This window comes from Ascaphus truei, chromosome 1, assembly GCF_040206685.1.
Source record: "Ascaphus truei isolate aAscTru1 chromosome 1, aAscTru1.hap1, whole genome shotgun sequence".
Lineage (NCBI taxonomy): Eukaryota > Metazoa > Chordata > Amphibia > Anura > Ascaphidae > Ascaphus > Ascaphus truei.
Window position 1 is genome coordinate 164,465,935 of NC_134483.1, and position 21,613 is coordinate 164,487,547.

Sequence of the window (21,613 nt, forward strand, 5' to 3'; positions counted from 1 at the left end):
GTGCAAGAGAGAGAAAATTTGCAACTTTTGCAAAACAATTTGCCATGTGCAAGGTCATCTGGCCCTTTATACAGTTGCCATCGTCGCTCAATTGGTGCAAAAAGGTGGTAACATTCTTTCAACATTGACAATGTTAGTGAACATTTTCACAAACACGCAAAATTTAGGACTAAAACTTGAACAATTTTGTTAAGCAAATTTGAAGACATTCAGACATCCCAATGAGCAAATTTAATGAAAACAGTTCACATATAAATGATTTAACTTACCAACTCTGAGTAACTTTAAATGCAAAGTCTACTTTCTAATTTTTATTCCAACCAACTATTCTTGTGTGAACAATAAATAAAAACCATATAAAAAAAAATAAACACAAAACAGGTGTGAAATCACAAATGCAGAGGCTCAAACAATGCAACAACTTCCATGCAAAAGCTACTGCATTTTAACGGTGAATTAAACAACTTCTAACCTTCAGAATAGGTTGCATAGTTGCAGATCTGTAAGGACCACCCTTGATTTAGCCCCATCATAATTGCGTACCAGTGACAAAGAAAATTAAAGGACAATTACATTATAGAGTAAATCTAAGGAGTAGGTAATTGCCAAATCAAAAAAATATTTAATATCAACACAAGTTAAATACACGTAGCAATGTGGCCAACACAAAATCATCTAAAATACACAATGCAAACCCAGGTAGTACAAGAAAAAATGAAAAAACAGGATGTAACAAACCGAGAAGTGGGGGGGGGGGCAAAAATGGGGATAAACAGGGTGGCAACGTTTCGGGGACAAATTAATAAGTCAGTGAGTGCTGGAACTATTATTACCGCTTTGTAATTATTTAGGAGGAATTGGGTCCTTCTTTTTATTCCTTTAGTTTGCACCCTGCAATCTGCGTTAGATCATCTGTTTGAGTGATGTCTATCACTATTTTCTCTCTGACAATTACATTATGTGGTGACCACACACACAATGTCACCTATTTTCTTTTAAGCATTGTTCTTCACATAAAAAAAATAAAAATAAAAAGCAGCACAGATTGAATTATTACATGTATTTGCCACGACTTGGAAGTTAAACATTTGAAAACATCTTATGCAGGTGTTCAATGCTAAAACAAACATGAAATAAATGGCACAGAAAGTGTTTCTTGGATGAGGGAGTTAACTTTAAAATCAATATAAAAGTGTTTCTTGGGGTTGTGTATACACAGATGGCATGTAGGAAAGCCCTGTGAAAGCTTACATTAAACAGATGCAGGTATAGCAGAGTCAATGGAAAGAAAACGTATCAACAAAATTGGAACATAGCCAAGTTCCGTTCTCTCATTTTCATGCACTGTTCTACGCTCTTGAATTACAGTTTACCTTAGGTTATTTTTAAAAGGAAGAGCACGGTCCCCTCACAATGCCAAGAATTAAGCTTCTTTCATTCATAGCACAGGTAATTTGGACTGCATATTTCTGTGTGTGCTCCTTGATTTATGCTGCCCGCTACTCGCCCCTTTTTATTTTGTAAGTGACTACAGAAACAAAATAGCTCCATCCATGGATTCATTAATTACCAGGAAGAATATGCGGGCATCTCAAAAGACATTGTGGTACTTGGCAAAAAGCCAATTCCCTATTGAAAAAGGGGTCTTTACAGTTTTCAGGGCAGTCATTCTTTATCACTGTTGTAAAAATAGATTGAGACAACTATTAGAGATCATTTAGAGCAGGGGTGGGGAACCTTTTTTCTGCCAAGGGCCATTTTGATATTTATAAAATCATTCGAGGGCCATAAAAAATTATCAACTTAAAAATTAGCCTGCTGTATTTGGTCAAACATTTAATTAACTCACCCCTAATGTGATGGCTGGAACTGCTTCTCTTTGGGTGACTGACTGACTCTTGGGTGGTGGGTGACTATGACTGACTGCGGGTTGGTGTCTGTGCGCACGCACATGCACACGTGCGCGCACACACACACACACACGTACACAGAAATCGGGCAGGGGGGAGGGAAATCAGACTCTCAGACTCACACACTCTCTCTCACTCTCTCTCAGGCTCTCTCACTCTCTCTCAGGCTCTCTCACTCTCTCTCAGACCCACTCTCTCTCTCAGACCCACTCTCTCTCTCAGACCCACTCTCTCTCTCTCAGACCCACTCTCTCTCTCTCAGACCCACTCTCTCTCTCTCAGACCCACTCTCTCTCTCTCAGACCCACTCTCTCTCTCTCAGACCCACTCTCTCTCTCTCAGACCCACTCTCTCTCTCTCAGACCCACTCTCTCTCTCTCAGACCCACTCTCTCTCTCTCAGACCCACTCTCTCTCTCTCAGACCCACTCTCTCTCTCTCAGACCCACTCTCTCTCTCTCAGACCCACTCTCTCTCTCAGACCCACTCTCTCTCAGACCCACTCTCTCTCTCAGACACACACACCTGAGTGGGGGGAGGTTCAGGGAAATAACACACACACACACACAATCACACACACACTCACCCACACACACACACTAAATCACCCACACACACACACACTAAATCACCCACACACGCACTAAATCACCCACACTCACTCATTCACCCACACACACAATCACCCACTCACCCACACAATCACCCACACACACACACTCACCCACAAAATCACCCCCACACACACACACAAAATCACCCACACACATTCACCCACCCACACACAATATCACACACTCACCCACAAAATCACACACCCACAAAATCACACACCCACAAAATCACACACCCACAAAATCACACACCCACAAAATCACACACTCACCCACAATCACAATCAACCACCCACACCCACAATCACACACACTCACCCACCCACAAAATCACACACCCAATATCACCCACACACAATCACCCACCCACACAGCTGCAAAAAGTGACAACTTGAGATGCATGCGATCACACAGTCATTTTATGGGGGCTCTGCAAAAGTTAATCATACAACTTGTATTGAAGTCAAGGAGACCAATGATGCTGGGATTAGGCTGCGTCCACGCTAGCGCTGAGCGGGCGGCGCTTGGTGAGGTGACTTGTATATATATATATGCAAGTCCCCGGCGGGCACACACACTCACCGGCGCTTGAGTAAACAATTTTTTTTTTAAACTTTCTAGGTGCCCCTGCAGCGTCCCCGCCTAAAATTTGTTTAAGCGCCGATGAGCGTGTGTGCCCGCGCCTACGCATCGCGTGAGCAGGGGCTCGCATATATATATATGCAAGTCACCTCGCCAAGCGCCGCACGCTCAGCGCTAGCGAGGACGCAGCCTGTGTGTGGAGGAGGACCGTGTAAGTGCGCGGGGCGGGGTCCGTGGACGTGCGCATGGGGGGGAATCAGAGCGGGGGGGATCGGAGGAGGACCGTGTAAGTGCACAGGGGGGGGTGGGATTCTGAGCAGGGGGGGGATTCTGAGCAGGGGGGAGATTCTGAGCAGGGGGGATTCTGAGCAGGGGGGGGGGATTCTGAGCAGGGGGGGGGGATTCTGAGCAAGGGGGGGGGATTCTGAGCAGGGGGGGGGATTCTGAGCAGGGGGGGGGGATTCTGAGCAGGGGGGGGGGATTCTGAGCAGGGGGGGGGGGATTCTGAGCTGGGGGGGGGATTCTGAGCAGGGGGGGGGGATTCTGAGCAGGGGTGGGGATTCTGAGCAGGGGGGGGATTCTGAGCAGGGGGGGACCGGAGGAGGACCGTGTAAGTGCGTGGGGGGGGGGATTCTGAGAAGGGGGGGATCGGAGGAGGTCCGTGGACGTGCGCAGGGGGGGGGGGGAAATCGGAGCAGGAGGGGATCGGTGCAGGTGCCCTTCTCCGCAACTGCTGCCCGGTGTGGAGATTCAAGTTTCTTCCTCCGCAGACTCGCTCTTCTGTGGACGTGCTCCGTAGGGGGGGGGGGATCTTGGCAAAAAAAAACAAAAAACTTTTTTCCCCTTCTTTCTTTCGAGCGGGCAAACGGCCGCCTGACTCACGGGGGCCGGACCAAAACAGTTGGCGGGCCGTATACGGCCATTTCCCCAGGATTTAATGTTTGTGATACCATGATGCAGCCACAGGATATAGTGGACCCTTTCTAATGCCAATCAATATATATTTGATAGAACTACTGTCATGATACCATGAGTTATGAATTTTTAATCCTTCTGGTGCTTCAGGGGTTAAAAAGGTACAATTTCGGTTTTAAAATACAATATACAGCTAAACCCTGTTATAACGTGGTGCTCGGGGCCCCCAGAATGAGACCGCGTAATAACCGGGATCGCGTTATAATAGCGAAATGGCCGTTGTGCGTGAACTTACCGGCATCTATCCTCTCTGCAGCTCTCTCCTCTCCCTGCTTCATCAGGCTGCGTCCACATGCGCGGCGCACAAGTCCAAGTTTTTTTTTATTATAATAACATTCAATGCTTTATTGCTAACAGACACACACATACACACATACGTGCCCCACTAATACGGCGGGTTCCGTTCTGAGGACCCGCCGTAAAGCGAAAATCGCTGTAAAGTGGAACCGGCGATTTTCGTTAGGTGCGCATTGCGCAGACCAGCAATGTGCCATTCTGCTCATGCGCGACAGAAGGAAACCCCTCCATTCCGCGCATGCACGACCCCTGGCCGGCCCTCCTTAATCAGGATGACTATATAACAGAGAATAATAGGTTGCTTTCTGATATTAACGGTTACGAGATTCTCAGGAAAGATCCTACTTTGGAATATAATAAAGAACTCCTTGTAATTCTCAAACTAGGTTTAGATCAGAAGGTCATCTCTAAACAATAACTGAATGGTATCTGGAATAAAACCCCAAAGATCTCCACGTTCTATTGTCTCTCCAAGGCTCATAAGGGTAAAATCCCACCTCTGGGACGACCAATAGTGTTGGGAATAGGGAACCCCAGTGAAAAAGCTAGCATCTACGTTGATAGGTGTTGAGGCCTTTCGTGGTCTCCCTCCCCTCCTATTTACAGGACACTAAGGACATCTTGTCCCGACTAGATGATGTGGTGATAGACGAGGAGACCATCCTGATTAGTCTGGATGTGGAATCCATGTATACAAGCATTATCCTTCATGTTGGTATACAGGCAGCACAATATTTCCTCAGAACAAGGGTTCTCCACTATACAGCACATAATGAGTTTGTAATAAAGCTACTAAAATTTGGACTAACAAAAAACTAATTTCTCTTCAACCAAAAACTCTACCACCAGGTACAGGGAACAGCGATGGAGACAACATGCGCCCCATCCTATGCAAACCTGTACCTAGGGTGGTGGGAAGCAGAAAGGGTTCAACGAGGACAATAGCATCTATTCGGCCCATATTTTATTATGGGTCAGATATATAGATGATCTAGTCATTCTGTGGAAAGGGACCAGAGAACGGTTTCTAGAATTTGTGCATAAACTGAATGACAACTCCAACAATTTCCATTTATCACATAGGAGGTGATAAAATTGCCTCTCTTGATCTGTTAACAAGGGGGACAGAAGGACTTTGGAGACTACGGTTCACAGAAAAACCACAGCTACTAAACAGCCTGCTTCATGCCAGTAGTCATCACCCTAAATCTCTAGTGACAGGCATCCCCATTCGCCAGTTCTTAAGAGAGAAGAGGAACTGCTTTACCGACCAAGAATTTGAGATCCAAGCGGATCTAATGAAGAGCAGGTTCAAAGCTAGAGGCTATAGCATTAAAAGGGCATACCAGAGGGACAAATACACTGCTCGCGCAACCCTTTTAGGTAATAAACTAACACCGACAACAGATAAAATAGTCACTAGTGGGAACCTTTAACAAACCAATGGAGGCCGATTAACAGCATACTTCAAAAACACTGGCACGTTCTCCTAGAAGATCCTGATCTACAGCAGGTTCTACATCCTAAACCGGCAGTAGTAAGCAGATCATCAGCCAATTTGAAAGACTTACTAGTATGCAGTCATCGCAAACAAGACAAAACAAACAAGCAAAATTGCATATTTACATGCCAGGGGTGCTGCGCATGCCAATTTATGTAACTGATAACTTTAAAGCTGCAGTTCAGTCAATATCCTGCATGTGTTTTTTTAATAAATCAGTTCTGTAGTAAGAAAAAAAACTTTTAGCATTTTCTGTTTTAAAAACAACAACTTTGAAAGACCAATTCTCTTGCATTCTATTTTAACAAGCATGCTTGTTCCTTTAGCAATGATTTACATTCCCCATATTTAAAGATGTCGCCAAACTTTGCCGATCAATAGACGGAGAACGAATTAACCGTCAGCTATGCAGTTTTTTTTAGGTAAGTAGAGATTGCCCAGATAAAACTATTGAAGTTAAAAAAAAGCCTGAACTGCAGCTTTAAGAACTGGGACGACTCTGTAACAATGCGAATGAAGAACGTCACCATTATATTTTTCATATTCACATCTATTTGCGTTTCTACATCACACTATATATGTATGCTTACTGTTGTACCCCCATGCCTTCCCCTCCTATTGTTTCTCCCACTGCAAACTGTATGCATACAGGTTGGAGCCATGCCCCATGTTTAAAATGATCTTTGTAAAAAAAAGGTTAAAAAAGTGTTTAAATAAAAAATAATAAAAAAAAAAAAAAAAAAAACACATCTCGTCACTTGGCTACTTGCACACAGAAATAAAACCCTTTCCTAGCACTAGTTAATGCTTCCTCTGGCTCAACCTCATAGAGGGGTCACAAGTTTGCTGAACAGCTGCCAAAGTTTTTAGTACATCTACAAATGCCGCAGAACAACAAGGCAGTCAAAAAGTTAAAAAGATAACGTTAAAGCTGAACAACCTTAAACATATAAGCAGGTTTAATTTTCTCAAAAAGTCAGTCATTTGATCCAAGCTGGAGATGCGATATGGTGCTACCGGCAGCTGTAACCAGGGCGACGCTTGTTCCTTTAGTGAGAGGAAATATAATACATTTGTGTACTCTCTGCTGGTTTTATAATCAGTCTATTTTACCTAGAAACACAAGCCTGAGAACGGTGACATTTATTTTTTTATTTTTTCCTCTTCACAATTAAATGCATCCAATTAAATATAATGGTTATTATCAGCTCTTACGATCCTACTTCATATTATTTCCGGAAGACAGCAAATCCATGCAAATCCCTTAAACATGCACCAAGGTCATGGACTACGGGTTTCACAACGTGTTTGCTTCAAGGCAACCCCTTTGCTCATTCAATGCTGAATCGCATGATCACTTACAGAGTTAAAGCTTCTCCTTAAAACTTGACATTTCCTTTAAGTCCCACTGTGCATCTTACTGTACACTGTTTACAGTGAATGTGAATCAGCTACATAAAACCTGCAATGCATTGAGAAGATGTCTTAATTGAAATGTATGACAAATTAGTCAATTTAGGCCCAGAAAGCCTAAGTGCAGCAAGTATAAATATCAGATAAATTACACCCTGCTTGTGTTAGCAGACATTTCACACCTATAGAAGAAGCAAGCAATGCTACTGCAATTCAAAGTTGCAGTGCTCAAAGAGTCGTTAGGCATTTATCAGGATGACACAATGGCTGCCCTTTTGTATATAAAGATTTTGACATATAGATTATAGTGTAGGTTTTTTTTTTGTCCCCAATGGAAGTGTGTGATCATCTCAGATGAAGATAACGATGTAATTGTATTATAGTTTTCAAACCCCCATTGTACAGTGCTACTGTATATGCTGGTTTATTATAAATAGATAATAATACTTAAAAAAAAAAAATTTGGAGTGACTGAACAGGCTAATCTACCATTTTTTTTAATTTAAGAAAATAAAAAGGATACAATTACAGACAATATATATAAAAAAAATATATAACTTTTGTAAACAAAATGTAAAGTTTTGCTGGCCCTGCCTAAAGCAAAAGGGCCCAATACAATTGTAGCCATGCCTGGTGTGGCTATCAGTCTGCCCTCGCGGGCACGCAAGCCCTGGTAAGAGCAGGCAGTGCCAGGACCAGTTGTGGGTTTTTTCCCACACAGGCAGCTCTCCTTGAGTGACAGGGGAGGAGATGGGACTATGTCTGTGTTCTGCCCAATCCTGGGTTCAGACCTAGTACCTTCCCCCTACTGTACTTAAGGGAGTTGCAACCCCAAATTCAGTAGTGTCTCAACCCTTGAGAGAGACAAGGTATCACACAGGACTGTTGTGAGTGTTTACCTCTTCCCCATGTCCTGCTAGAAGGCTGGGGAAGAGCAGGGATTGCTGCGGGGGCCCTTGACCTGTAGTGAAGGTCCAGGGCCATCCTAAGTTTGGAGACCAGACCAGTGACTATTGGGCAGGGACTGCCTTGATACTGTGTGTGTGCAGAAGAATAAATCTGGTTCCAGTTGAATATACCTCCTGCCTGGTGTGTGATCTCACTGGGGGGAGGGGGGGGGTTAAACGTATCTACCGTAGGAGATTGCCTCCATACATCTGGAGCATGCGGCAGATGGAGATGCATTGTACCAGGGCGTAAATGTCAAGGAAAACCCCCCACAAGCCTGTCCTGAAATCCCCACAACCATCGACGGACCACTCAGCATTCTGTGAGCCAACAGGTAGCATGCCCCATACACCTGGTAACAGGGGAATCTCCCATTGGGTGGGGGAAACACCGTTACACAATTAAAATTTCCACGGTGTACAGAATATTTAAATGATATTTTGCAAAGGACTCAATACAGATGCAGCAGACATATACAGGTAAACCCCGTTATAGCGGGGTCCACCCCGAGACCACCGCGTTAGTAACGTGGTCGCGCTATTTAAAAAAAAAATGGCCGCCGCGCACCTGATCGGGAGGGAGTGAGGAGGGAAGGAAGGAAGAGTCCTGCACAACATGCGGCCCGTCTGGCCTCTCTGTGGGGACCGCAATGACTCTGGCCGGGCGCCAGTTAATTAAATAAATTTAAAAAAAAGAGTTTAAAAAAACGGCGGCGATTCATCCCTCCTCCCTCCCAGCCCCTCCCTCCCAGCCCCCCCTCCCTCCCTCCCAGCCCCCCCTCCCTCCCAGCCCCCCCCCTCCCTCCCAGCCCCGTGTTTTTTTTCTTCTTCCGGAGAGGTCAGCGCATGAGGGGGCGGGGCTTAGGCTTAGTATGTGCTTATCTGATCTAAGGTAGGGTGTGTGTGTGTGTGTGTGTGTGTGTGTGTGTGTGTGTGTGTGTGTGTGTGTGTGTGTGTGTGTGTGTGTGTGTGTGTGTGTGTGTGTGTGTGTGTGTGTGTGTGTGTGTGTAAAACGGGCTGGTGGGGGGGGTGTGAAAAACGGGCTGGTGGGGGGGGGATGAAAAACGGGCTGGTGGGGGTGAAAAACGGGCTGTGGGGGGGTCGGCTGCTGACATGTGAGGGGGGGGGGGCTGCTGACATGTGAGGGGGGGGTGGGCTGCTGACATGTGAGGGGGGAGTTGGCTGCTGTGAGGGGGTGGGCTGCTGACATGTGAGGGGGGGTGGGCTGCTGACATGTGAGGGGGGGGGTGGGCTGCTGACATGTGAGGGGGGGTGGGCTGCTGACATGTGAAGGGGGGTGGGCTGCTGACATGTGAGGGGGGGTGGGCTGCTGACATGTGAGGGGGGGTGGCTGCTGACATGTGAGTGTATTGTGAGAGCTGAGTGCTGTGAGAGCTGTGTGCAGTGTGCTGTGAGTGTGTGTGCAGTGAGTGTGTGTGCAGTGAGTGTGTGTGCAGTGAGTGTGTGTGCAGTGAGTGTGTGTGCAGTGAGTGTGTGTGCAGTGAGTGTGTGTGCAGTGAGTGTGTGTGCAGTGAGTGTGTGTGCAGTGAGTGTGTGTGCAGTGAGTGTGTGTGCAGTGAGTGTGTGTGCAGTGAGTGTGTGCGCAGTGAGTGTGTGCGCAGTGAGTGTGTGCGCAGTGAGTGTGTGCGCAGTGAGTGTGTGCGCAGTGAGAGTGTGCGCAGTGAGAGTGTGCGCTGGGAGAGTGTGCGCTGGGAGAGTGTGCGCTGGGAGAGTGTGTGCTGGGAGTGTGTGTGCTGGGAGAGTGTGTGCTGGGAGAGTGTGTGCTGGGAGTGTGTGTGCTGGGAGTGTCTGGTGTGTGCAGTGTGCAGTGGGAGTGTGTGCGTGCAGTGGGAGTGCGTGCGTGCAGTGGGAGTGCGTGCGTGCAGTGGGAGTGCGTGCGTGCAGTGGGAGTGCGTGCGTGCAGTGGGAGTGCGTGCGTGCAGTGGGAGTGCGTGCGTGCAGTGGGAGTGCGTGCGTGCAGTGTAGAGTGCGTGCAGTGAGTGCAGTGAGTGCGCTGTGAGCAGTGTGCAGTGAGAGCAGTGTGTGCAGTGAGAGCAGTGAGAGCAGTGTGTGCAGTGAGAGCAGTGTGTGCAGTGAGAGCAGTGAGAGCAGTGAGCACAGTGTGTGCCGTGTGCAGTGAGAGTGTGTAGTGTGTGCAAAAAAATTTTTTTTTTTAAACGGGAGCCACCTGAAAATTGCGTTATAACCAATTCGCGTTATAACGGGGTTTACCTGTACTTGCGAGGCTCAACCCTAAACCGATTCTAGGAATGAGGGTATGTTTTTAGAACATGTTGCTTACACAGTTTCCTGAAAGGCAGTCCCTTTATTCTTTAATAACCAATGACTCATCATTCTTTTCACGTTTTAGGAGCTCAAAGCCAAAAAGACACATTGCCACGTGCCCAGTGCATTCTTTTACTTCCTGTTGTATTAAGAGTCTATGAAAAGAGTGAGAGAGAGCAGGATTTTTCTGTTTGGATATAGCCCAAGGGACAAAAGAAATGGGGTGTTTGGCTGATGAAGTACACTTCTACAACTATGTACATCGTCACCGAAAAAACACCACCGACCAATTATTGGGGATTTTTGGTCAAGACCGACAAAAGGCAAGAAAATGTTCATTTTGCAATCGATTATTTTTTTTTTATTGATGGAGCGTCCTCTCTAGGTAGTGCTCCCGTCCCTTATTTAAATGTGGCCGTGCGGGAATGCGAGTGACCACGTGAGGAGAGAAAACGCAGCACTAGCCATTTGAAAGAGGATGCAACAGCTCCAACTAGTGCCCCAGGCAGACAGCAGTGTGAAGGAACCGAAGTGAGGTGGCATCACCAGGTATTGCAACCTTCCGTATATCCCCCTTCCATTCAGTACCCGCAGGCCCCTCCTCCCTCCCACGTGCAATATCAATGAACCCCCTCACCCTATTCCTCCCACTCGGTAACGGCAGGCTACAGCTCAATCCAACTCAACACCCAAAAGGTTTCCGCTTCACATCCACAAGCCCCGCTTCCTCCTGCTCGCTACCCACAGGCCCGGCCCCTCCTTGATACTCCAACACTGCACAAGCCCGACCCGCTCCTAGATACCCTAACACTGCACCAACCCTGAAGGTACTGCAACCGCCCAGGTACTCTTGATAGAAGTGTTGCATACTTGTTTTCACTTTAATTAAATAAATTAAACTTCAATAATTATAAATCCGAGTTAAATATATATATTTTTTTTTTTTAAATCGTTGTAAATCCTATTTTCTCAACAGCAAAATAGGGCTGTAAATCCTACCTGCACAAGGCCACAACGTGAACCAGCCTTGCAGAGGGACTTCAACCATTGTGCTGGTTTCCCTATTCTGTTTAATGCTGGCTGTCTTATCAACAGAAGTGAAAAGGAATGGCTGCAGGCTAGCACCCGGGATCTGTTCCGCTGAGGAAACACAATTTATTGCAGTACAGGATTCCTGTGCAGAAAGACCCAACAAAGTAAAACTGCTAATGAATATGCACTGGAGAACAAAGATGTTACTGTGGAAGAAGTGAAGGGCAAGAGACATCTTTGCAAATGTTGCAGAGTTACAATTCCTGTATTAAAAGGGGAAAACTGCCAGCAGGATTTGTGAGCATGTGCAGTCTAAGGCTGGGGCAATGGTGCCTTCGCCTGCGCGGAGGCGTGCGGAGGCTGGGAAGGGGCCCGCGTGAAGCGGGTGCTTTCCCTGGCCCTGGTGGATGGGCCGTGCCTAGGGGCGTCACGGAGCTTGTTCGCCCTCATTGGGCGAACCGCTCACGTGACCGGCCTGTCGCGCCAAGAAATCAGTTTCAACTGATTCCTTGCGCGACCCATCCCACTACCGCGGACACGTGCTCTCACACCGCATGGACGCCATCACTGCTTAAGGCAGTCTGCTACGTCAGCACGGTCTGCGGCACCATGGCCCCAGCCTAAGGCGCATAAGCTGAAAGAGCCAATGTCCAAAACAGATACCAGGCCTTTACCAAATGTCCCTTTCTGCCACTATTACTCGCTTTAAACAGAACCGTGAAGGAGAGATATGTAGCACATGACTTTGCTAGAGCTGTGGTCCATTCTGGGGTTTGTCTTCATCAGGCTTTGTGAACTTTTTAGGAAGAGTGTGCAAGAGCACACACTTTGCCAAAAACAAGCCAGATGTTTGAAGAGTTCCTACCAGAAACATATGCCAGTGATACTGGGCATATTATGGAGTTAATTGAATCATTAGCAATCACATTGACGAAACCCCAGAAATGCATGGTGATCTTGCTGTGGCTGTCCTATTTACTCTTGCAGACAGAGCAGATGGCTGAGTGAGACGCATGGTTGTTTGTGGCAGTATTATAGAAACAGCATTGCAGGTTTCTTGTAATACTCTTGTAAAAGGTGCTCGATAAAAATAAAAAATAAAAGGGGGGGGGAGTAAGATGGTGCTTGAATTGCAAGAAACTGGAAGTTGCATGGCATGCTGCAATAACTTAAAGGAGGCAAAGTCAGACTTCAAAGCTTTTCCTTTACGCAACCCTCACCACTTGTTAGGTATTTTGAAAAACACTAGAGTTCATGTTAAGTATTCAAAAACGTTGTTAATTTTATTATGCATTCTGGTGCTCTTCTTCAGCATTCAAGGGAACGCAAGACAAAGTACTGTGGACAGGGCCGTTTTAAGACCTTCGTAGGCCAAATCTTATGTGTGTCCCATCTTAAGCATCTGGCAGAGTTAATTTTGGAGGAAGATTGGGACTCTGCACAACAACTTTGCAACTGTGAGAAATTAACTTTCCAAAAGCTGTGATTCTTTGTACCCTTTCTATCCTCCAGTACCTGGGAAGTCTCTCCTCCTGCATCTTACTATGCCCTTCCTATTGCTTTTTCTGTTTACCGTTTCCTCACTCCTTTGTGAATGTCTCTGTTCTCTCCAACTTCCCCACTGCACCATTATTTATACACCTCTCCCAACAACTTCTTTACCCCTCAATAAAAAAACACCCACACAAATCCTCTATTTACACCCTCTATCTACTCCTTCCTGCTACTGGGGATCTTCCCCAAGACTGAAGCCAGACATACACACCTGATTTCACCCACACCTCCCTGCCATCTCTTTCCCTGTAAATGGTGTTAACCTTCTGATTTAATACTGACTAACCTTAAAACTTGCACCACAAAAAAAGCATCCCAGTAGCCGGCACTCATGGTTACTGTCCCACAGTCACTCCTACCACCCATTGGGACCAAGCACTGCCATCTACAGCACTTATTCCCTCACCTGCTGTCTCTGTAAATTCCCCATCAAATCTCTTAGATTGTAAGCTCTTCGGGGCAGGGATTTCCTTTCCTATTGTCTGATTTTGCTGCACTTATTGTATTATAATTCCCTGTACTGTATTCTTTGTGAAGCGCCGAGTACACTTTTGGCGCTATATAAAAAGACGTACAATACAATCAAAGCACCTATTGGGAAGAAAAGTCGGTAACACTTTAGTAAATGTCGCAGGTCCAAAAAATCACAGAGTGTTTACCATAGGAAAAAAGCAGTTACTGGAAGACAGCTTCAGATTATTATAGGATCCCATAAACAAATAGCATGCAATGCTTCAGCGTACATCCCTTCTCCCACCATGGCATATGAAGCGCAAGAGACAATATGCATATGTAAGTGGATGTACTGCACACCTAAGCAATGCAAATAAAAGCAAAAAGAAATAATGATACTTGCGCAAACACCGGTGCTCCTGATTCAGGGATAGCGCAAACACCGGTGCTCCTGATTCAGGGATAGCGCAAACACCGGTGCTCCTGATTCAGGGATAGCCTATCTGTAGCAGTCCAATAACAGAAAAAGATGATCCAGGGCTCCACGGATTTCAATACAAAAGAATTTATTTAAGTCAGAATGTACGACGTTTCGGCCATAGCAAGGCCTTTATCAAGTGACTATGGCCGAAACGTCGTACATTCCGACTTAAATACATTCTTTGTATTGAAATCCGTGGAGCCCTGGATCATCTCTTTTTTTATATGAAGCGCAAGAGGCATCCATTAAGATTATAAAAAGTTTGTTTGTTATGTTTTCAGTGTTCTCAAGCACTGTTGGTCTGGAGAAATAATTTTATCATCAATACTCGGCAGAACCAATACTCTTCCAGTTCATTGTTATTAAATGGGAAATTAAACTGTTGGCCTGATTTGGCTGAAAGTGCTCTTAATGGTGGTCTTAGTGGTCTTCCGGTGCTAATGTGGAACGTACTTTCCCAGAAATTAAAATATTTACAGAATGTCAAAGGAATCGCTCAAAAACGTATTGCTTGGTGTACAAGTTTGTTACCTAGTCTCTGCTGTTATGTAAATCTTCTAATGTGTACCATATGCGGACAGATCATCTTAAATCAGTAGCTCGTTTTCCATTGCAGTTTTATGAAAGTAGGCAGTGCTCAAATAACAGAGCAGTACGTTTTACACTTAAGGTTAACAGAGCATTGCATTATTTCTGTCCTGGAACTAGATTCCATATTCCTCTGTCTCCTGTTTCAGTTTATGGGATTAATTTCTCCCTAGTTCAATTGCCTGTTATTTCCCCTGTTCCAGCAGCTTGCTGCATGTGAAAGGGCAACATTTTGCTACACTTGTTTACTTAGAGATATTCAGTGAGTTGCTATAGCAACCTCAGCCTTTCCCTCAGAATGGGCTAGTCTGCCTTCTCCCCCTCTGCCTTGCCCACAGATAGCCTGTCCCCAGGCTATCTTGCTACCCAGAAAACACTGGCACTTCCTTTTCCACCTTCAACACTGGCTGAGTGAGTACCCTTCTGTAATTTGCTCTACTGGCAGGACTTATCCTTTTTCACCTTTCCCCACTATCAAGCGCACTCACCATAGAGACATTCTCTCCCAACACCATCATCCACAATTGCCTTTGTAAATCCATCCTTTTCTCAATAAAGTGAAGAAAGACAAAGAACTTGTTGTGCTTGTAAAAGGAATGAGTTGAACCTACCTGGGCTATTCATACCACACATGACTCTGGCCTCCAGAATAATTTCTTAATAATGAAATATTAGTGGTTCATTTAGGATTTCAGCAAGTGGAGATATGGGCCTTTTCAGGATTATGTGCTTCTGTTCTGCTATGCCTATAGCCTAGTTCATGTTATGATTTTGCTGTTCAATGTAAGCTTGCAAAAACTGCATGATAAAAATAAATAATACATGTAACAGGATATGTCTTTTCTGCCTGTCTTTCCCCTCCCTGTTATGCAAGTCCTGCTAGCTGCAGGCTGTAAGGTGTTAATCATATGGACTTGTGACCCCCACCCATGCTCCTCTCTGATGGACAGAAGGGGGTGACTCATGGCCTGTGTGAGCCTATCAGGGATAGGTAGACCATGAGACCGCCCCTTCTTCCTGATGAGTGCCAAATTAGTCAGTCCTGCTCTAGATGAAGAACAGAGCAGTAGGGCTATGAGCCTCTCCCATTGCAGGATGAGCGTGCCCACCTCCAGCCCCCTGGGGCTGGGGGAACATCTGATCATGCCACCAAGATGCCCTATAATATCTGGGGTAAGTATCATCAGAGGCCTGGAGCCTCTGAGACCTTTAGCCTCAGACCTTGCACCGCTGTATGGAGAAGATCTGCAGTGATTGCCAATAAAGACCCTTGTTCATCATACTCCTTTCTATGTGTCAGTCCCTGGGCAGGAGGGAAGCAGCATGCAATAGTGGGGGCTGATCTCCGAACACTCTGGAGCACACTACTGCTGCAGGCGCCAAGCACCCTGAGAAGCTCAGTGAATGAACCTAAGCCTGTCCTGATCTCCACAACATCGGAGATCAGCTCAGCTCTCCTGACCCTAACAGGTACTCGCACCACACACAAGGTAGTAGAAGCTGTGCATCTCCCACTGGGAAGAGGGGTGGGGGAATGAAACAGTGCTACATACCATACACTACTACAGATAAAAAAAATAATCCATGAAGATGTAACCCTCCCTGCCCAGCTCTTAGGGAGTTTACATCAGGGGTGTGCAAGCTCAAATGATGCTGTGGGGTCACGTGACGTCACTCCGCGTTGCCATGGCGACACGTCGCCAAAGACAAGGTAAGTGAAGTTGCAGAGGCCTCTCGCAATCCCCCTGCATTCATTTAAATGCCTTGGGGGAAGAGCGCGGGGACTCTGCAACTGCCGCGCCCCCTGAAAAATCTTGCGCCACCCCCGTTTGCGCACCCATGCTTTTTCATTTCCTCCCCTACCTGTTTATTTAGCCACAGGGTACTTTCCCCAACAATAAAACATCTCTATCATAAACATAGGAACTATATACAAGCTTTTCACAGTGAGATCCCTCTTCTTCAACTCCTCCTAAGATCTGCCTTCCAGAAGATTCCCATTTACTAGTTTTAGCCTAGCCTGATGTCACTTGTCTCCAGGCAGAAGGGGCAGGGCTTAACTTCTGCTGAGTCACCCCAGCACATGCGATAGGGAAGGGCCCACAGTTAACCCTGTAATGCCCTAGTAATCCCAAAGGGGGTTACATAAGTGTAACTCGGTCTCCCATTGTCCCCAGCAGGCATTAGGGGCATGTGACATGATGCCAGAGAGCCAATTGCACGGCAGAGATCTTCTGCAGAGGCAGTTACATTCCGCACGTTTAAACAAGGAAGACAGTTGGAGCCGGGACTCAGAGAGGGGAAGGTGTGTAGGGGCAGGGGTCTGTGACCCTCTGCACTAGGACAGAGACTCAACTCGCCCAAGATTATGTCTGCTCTAGGGAAGGCCCCATTAGTTAGGGACCCTGCCTTTAGTGGTTAGCCAGATTAGGGATAGAGCTACTTCTGAAGCATCATGTTATCTGCAGTCTGGGACCAGACAGAAAAGAGGGAGCGAATATCACCGCAAGTGTCACTTCAGTGGGAGGTGTTCGGCCGGTGGAGGATATCGCAGGATCGGCGGATGCCTTTCCCTCTCCTTGTCAGCGCGCCCAGGTGTGGACACACCCGGCAGGTACCTCTTCAAAACGTGCACCAACACTACTGTACAGTAAGGTGCTGATCACGCCTAGAAGGCAGGGTATCTTTTGGGAACACTCAGAGGGTGAGGTGACTCCGGGACTCTTCTTGTATTGTGGACACGTGGTGGGACAAAGCCCTGCGTGGCTAGTGATAACTGTAACCAGTAGAGTTATTATATCCTCTGTGTTGCTTAGTTTATATATGACAGTAAAAGGTTATTGCATAATCTGTGAGCTGTTATTATTGGTTCCTGTTTGAGGTTCTCATATAATTGGGATCCTGTGCAGGTGGAGGCGCTGCCACTTTATATATTTGTTAACCCAGGCTCCCAGTGGCGGAGGCTCAGCTCTCTGTGAGCCTACAGGTAACGCCAGCACCAGTAGTCCCTTCATGCTAGAGGGAAAAAGGGCTACATAAGTAACAGTATCTGTTATATATATCTGGGATAGAGAGCTCCTCATGTCATGCCACAGATGGAAAATTATTTTAAAAAAATAAATAAAGAGGCAGTCTTTTAGATTCAAAACCAGGAGACCAGAACATGAAACACAGACAGAGCCCAGTGCTACATCCAATGACACAAATACACAGTACAGTGTGTATATATATATATATCTCTTTTGAATAAAATGGTCTTTTAGTTTAACTCTTTGGTCAAAGTGTTGTAAGCCCTTGAGCCCCTCCATGGCAGACCACGTCTCAAGGGTCCTAACACTAGTATAAATTCTTAATAACCTGTACATTACCAGGAAGAATGATTTATAATAAATCTGTCAAAATTAGTTGCATAGTTCTAAGTCTGATTGAAGCTCTTATTAACCTGTATAATATCAGGAAAAGCACTCTGTATTAGATTTGTCGCAATCAAACTGCATGCAAGATCCCATGAGTGTGGAAGGTGGAATGGAGTGAGCTTTAACCATTTAAAACGTGGGAGGGTGTGAGCATCAAATTAGGGAAGGAGGAGCCAACATCCAAATCAGCTAGGACCAGCTGAACAAGAATTACAAAACACACAGGACCCCTATAAGCTCATATTGAACCCCCAAAATAACTACAACATATATATATGCGTATAAGTGTCAAAGAGGAGTGCTACCGAGCATGGCAATATATATTTAAAACCAGAGACAGAACATGAAACACAGACAGAGCCCGTGCTACATACACACACACACACACACACACACACACACACACACACACACACACACACACACACACACACACACAGGCAGGCAGGGCTGTTAACCGTCTAAAATTCTAAAGGTTAATTCACAGTATTAAACAGGTGTAACACCCCCCCCCCCCCCCCTAAGGGAGATGTGGCGCTAATTTGTAGGCATACAGAAGTCGGAGTCTTCGCTGGTGGTGTTTGGGAGTAGCAACAGGACAGGTTCTCAGCATTCCTCTCTATGGTGCAGCACCTCCATCCTGCAGGGACCCTATTAGAGACAGGGGTACCCCCACAGGAAATTCTTCTTCCATTGAACACAGGAGCTATGGTATAACTGGTTCTTTATTGCAGCAGATTGTACCTCTCTAGCATGGGAGATAAGATGACCATCATGGGCATTTCTTGCTCATATCCCTCGCAGCTTGCATGTATCTGTCTGGATCAGAGCCTAGCTCGCAGGAACAATCCCTGGAATCAGCCCAAGGAGCTTGAGGCCCCAAGAATCTATCCTCGACTCCCTTACCCCCTAATGGGGTTAGGAGTATTTACCACCTCCCTAAGGAGAGGTTAGCAGGAACTCCACACAGAACAGACTATATTTATATTTAGCAGGATGTCATGTTATATACCCCAGGGGACGGTCTCACTCCTTAGACCGCTTAAGAGGGTCACATGCTCTAACGGTCCCAGCTAGCACCTGCAGCCCGCACAAAATGGTCAACCTCCTGGTGTACACACAGGACGACTTGTTATGAGGAATCTAAGCCCAACACTGCCTGCTCCTTACCAGGACTTCGTGTTGGGGCCAGAGAAATAAGTAGCCAGGGGCAGGCACTATGCTACACAGGAAACACCTTTGTTACAGTACAATTTTGTTGCTTAGACGTTCAACATTTTAAAGTTCTGCAGGTATATTGTACGCATTGAGGGTTTACAGGAGTTGCTTGATTTGCGTTTACCAAGTATAAGAAACTTTGAACCGTTGAAATTGAGCAGTGCCGCTAGATATTGGTGCATTTTCATCATTAAGATGTTGTGTGAACATGAAATGCTGCTTTAACATGCAAATGATGTGCACCAAGTTGTATTCAGAGCACTTGAGCTGAACTTTGTTTGCTTGCTCCTAAAGCTGGTCGGCTTCCGAGTGGTATTATGCCAAGTTCTAGTTCTCAGCGGCCTGCTGCATGATCTGTATTGTTTATAAGGCTGCTTAAAAGGATTCACAGATCTGTCGCACACAGCTCTTCAATGAAGCCATTCACTCTCTGCGCAGCCGGTGGGGGTGGGGACAGGTTGCATTTCGTCACATCTGATGTAACATGTCACTAGCACCTGGTACATTTTTCCTTTCGTTCATTAGAGGAAGCCTTTATTGTTTGGATTGGCGAGAACATAAAAAAGAAAATCGCTTGGCTGCAAGAACAAATGTGCGAGTTAACTGTTTCAAAGGATTTAAATTTGCAATCACCCCAAATTATTATTCTTTTTTTTTTACAAAGTTCAAATGCCTCTCCTAAAAAGATTAAAATGACCATAAGCAACTTCCAGGTGCTTGAATCTTTCTGATCTGCGCAGCAACCAAAACATGATATGACTTTATACAGTATGGTGAGATCTCACTGTCCGCCACCATCTTTAAATGTCTCGCTGCCGCTACGGCGCCATTTGTGAATGCGCCCACTGTGAATGCGCCATTACTTTGTTGACATGTTAAAAATACTTCGTTTCTGTTTTAATGGTTTTTCTGCTTCTGTTTCCCTCTTCCAACAGAAAGAACCCCTTTAAAAGTATGTATAGAATAAAAAGCTGAATCAGATACATATAGCCTACTCCACTCGTTGCGTTGTCTCCCTCCAGCCGAGCGATCTGATGGACTCCAGATCACTCGCGACTGGGGGGGCGTGCCGACCAGCCCAGTCAAAAAATTTTGAATAAAATTTTAAAAACAGGTGTTAATAAATGTAATCTTTACATTCTCTAGCGACGGGGGAGGGGTGGGACATTAAAGACAGGGGAGGGGCAGGAGAGAGCAGGGGGTCTAGAACTTGTTGCAAGAAAATGTAACGATTCATTTATTGACAAGTTATAAGAAATTATGAAAAGGTTTTTTGTTAGTGGCGTCTGGCAGGCGTGCTGAGTATCCTGCTTAGCGGGTGCATTCATAAATGGCGCTGTAGTGGCGGCGAAGAAATTGCCGGCGGAGAAAAGGGAAGAAGCGCCGAGGTGCCCTGCGGCGACGTATCCCAGCAGCGAGTTATCAGTGGAGGCATGTGTGACGGTAGGGGGTAACCAGGCTGTCAATAAAAGGTCAAGCCCACGAATGGTTACCCCTGGTCCGTATGTTAAGGTTCAAGAGTGTCAGCTCATGAGCCTAGCAACAGTCTATGCATAATGTGTAATGTGTAATGTGCGACAAAGAATGTATGTGTTTTTGCCTTTCCAGGGATGCCAGCGAGCAGGGCATGAGCTCCAAGGGGTGTTTGCAGAGAAATTGTTGTCAGAATGTGCCTAGGTAGTTGGGGTCTGGAGTTGTCGGTTCCCATAAAAATGTACCCAGGAATCATGCCTGATTCTCGGATACATGTAGGCACATTGTCCTGGCAATATCTCCCCTTGAAAACGCTTGTGTGATTCACCGCTAGGGTTCCCTGCTTCAGCATAGCCCAGAAAAGGTAAATGGGGCAAAGGGATGTAAAGTGTACCTGTAACTATAAGTTGACCCTAGGTTAAGGGGGATACCCAGTTAATGCCCAGTTCGCCCAGAACCTGTATTGGGGTTCATGGGCACTCCAACCATAAGTATACGTTTGTGCGGGGACTCTTAGGGTTCAGTCCAAGTCTCAGTGTGTGGGGAATAAAGGCTAGTAGGAAAATAACGTGCAGCTTTCTATTCTATTCCCCATACCCAGAGACTGGGGATGTATTAAAAGTATATTTTATTAACATGATGTTTAATACTGTAATGTACTGTGTGCACTGCATATGAGCTGGGACTTTCAGAACCAATGTTCATACAGGCTACCAAGTCTGCTGAACAGCAGAGATGAAAGCCACCAGAGGTGTGAGAGCCATTTGGGTAGCAGGGAAGGGCTCAAGTACCCACGTCCTGGGGTGAATGGCAGTCGTCCGGGCTGTCATTTGTCCTACCAGACCTGGGGAGACTGACCCTGCGGGGGGCATCT

The 21,613-nt window shown here is 46.0% G+C and overlaps 1 protein-coding gene across 2 annotated transcripts in view; it reads right to left on the reverse strand.

Moving 5' to 3' along the window:
* Nucleotides 1–21,613, reverse strand: part of KANK1 (KN motif and ankyrin repeat domains 1) — a 209,803-nt gene that overhangs the window by 155,555 nt on the left and 32,635 nt on the right. The gene's annotated exons all lie outside the window — the stretch shown is intronic.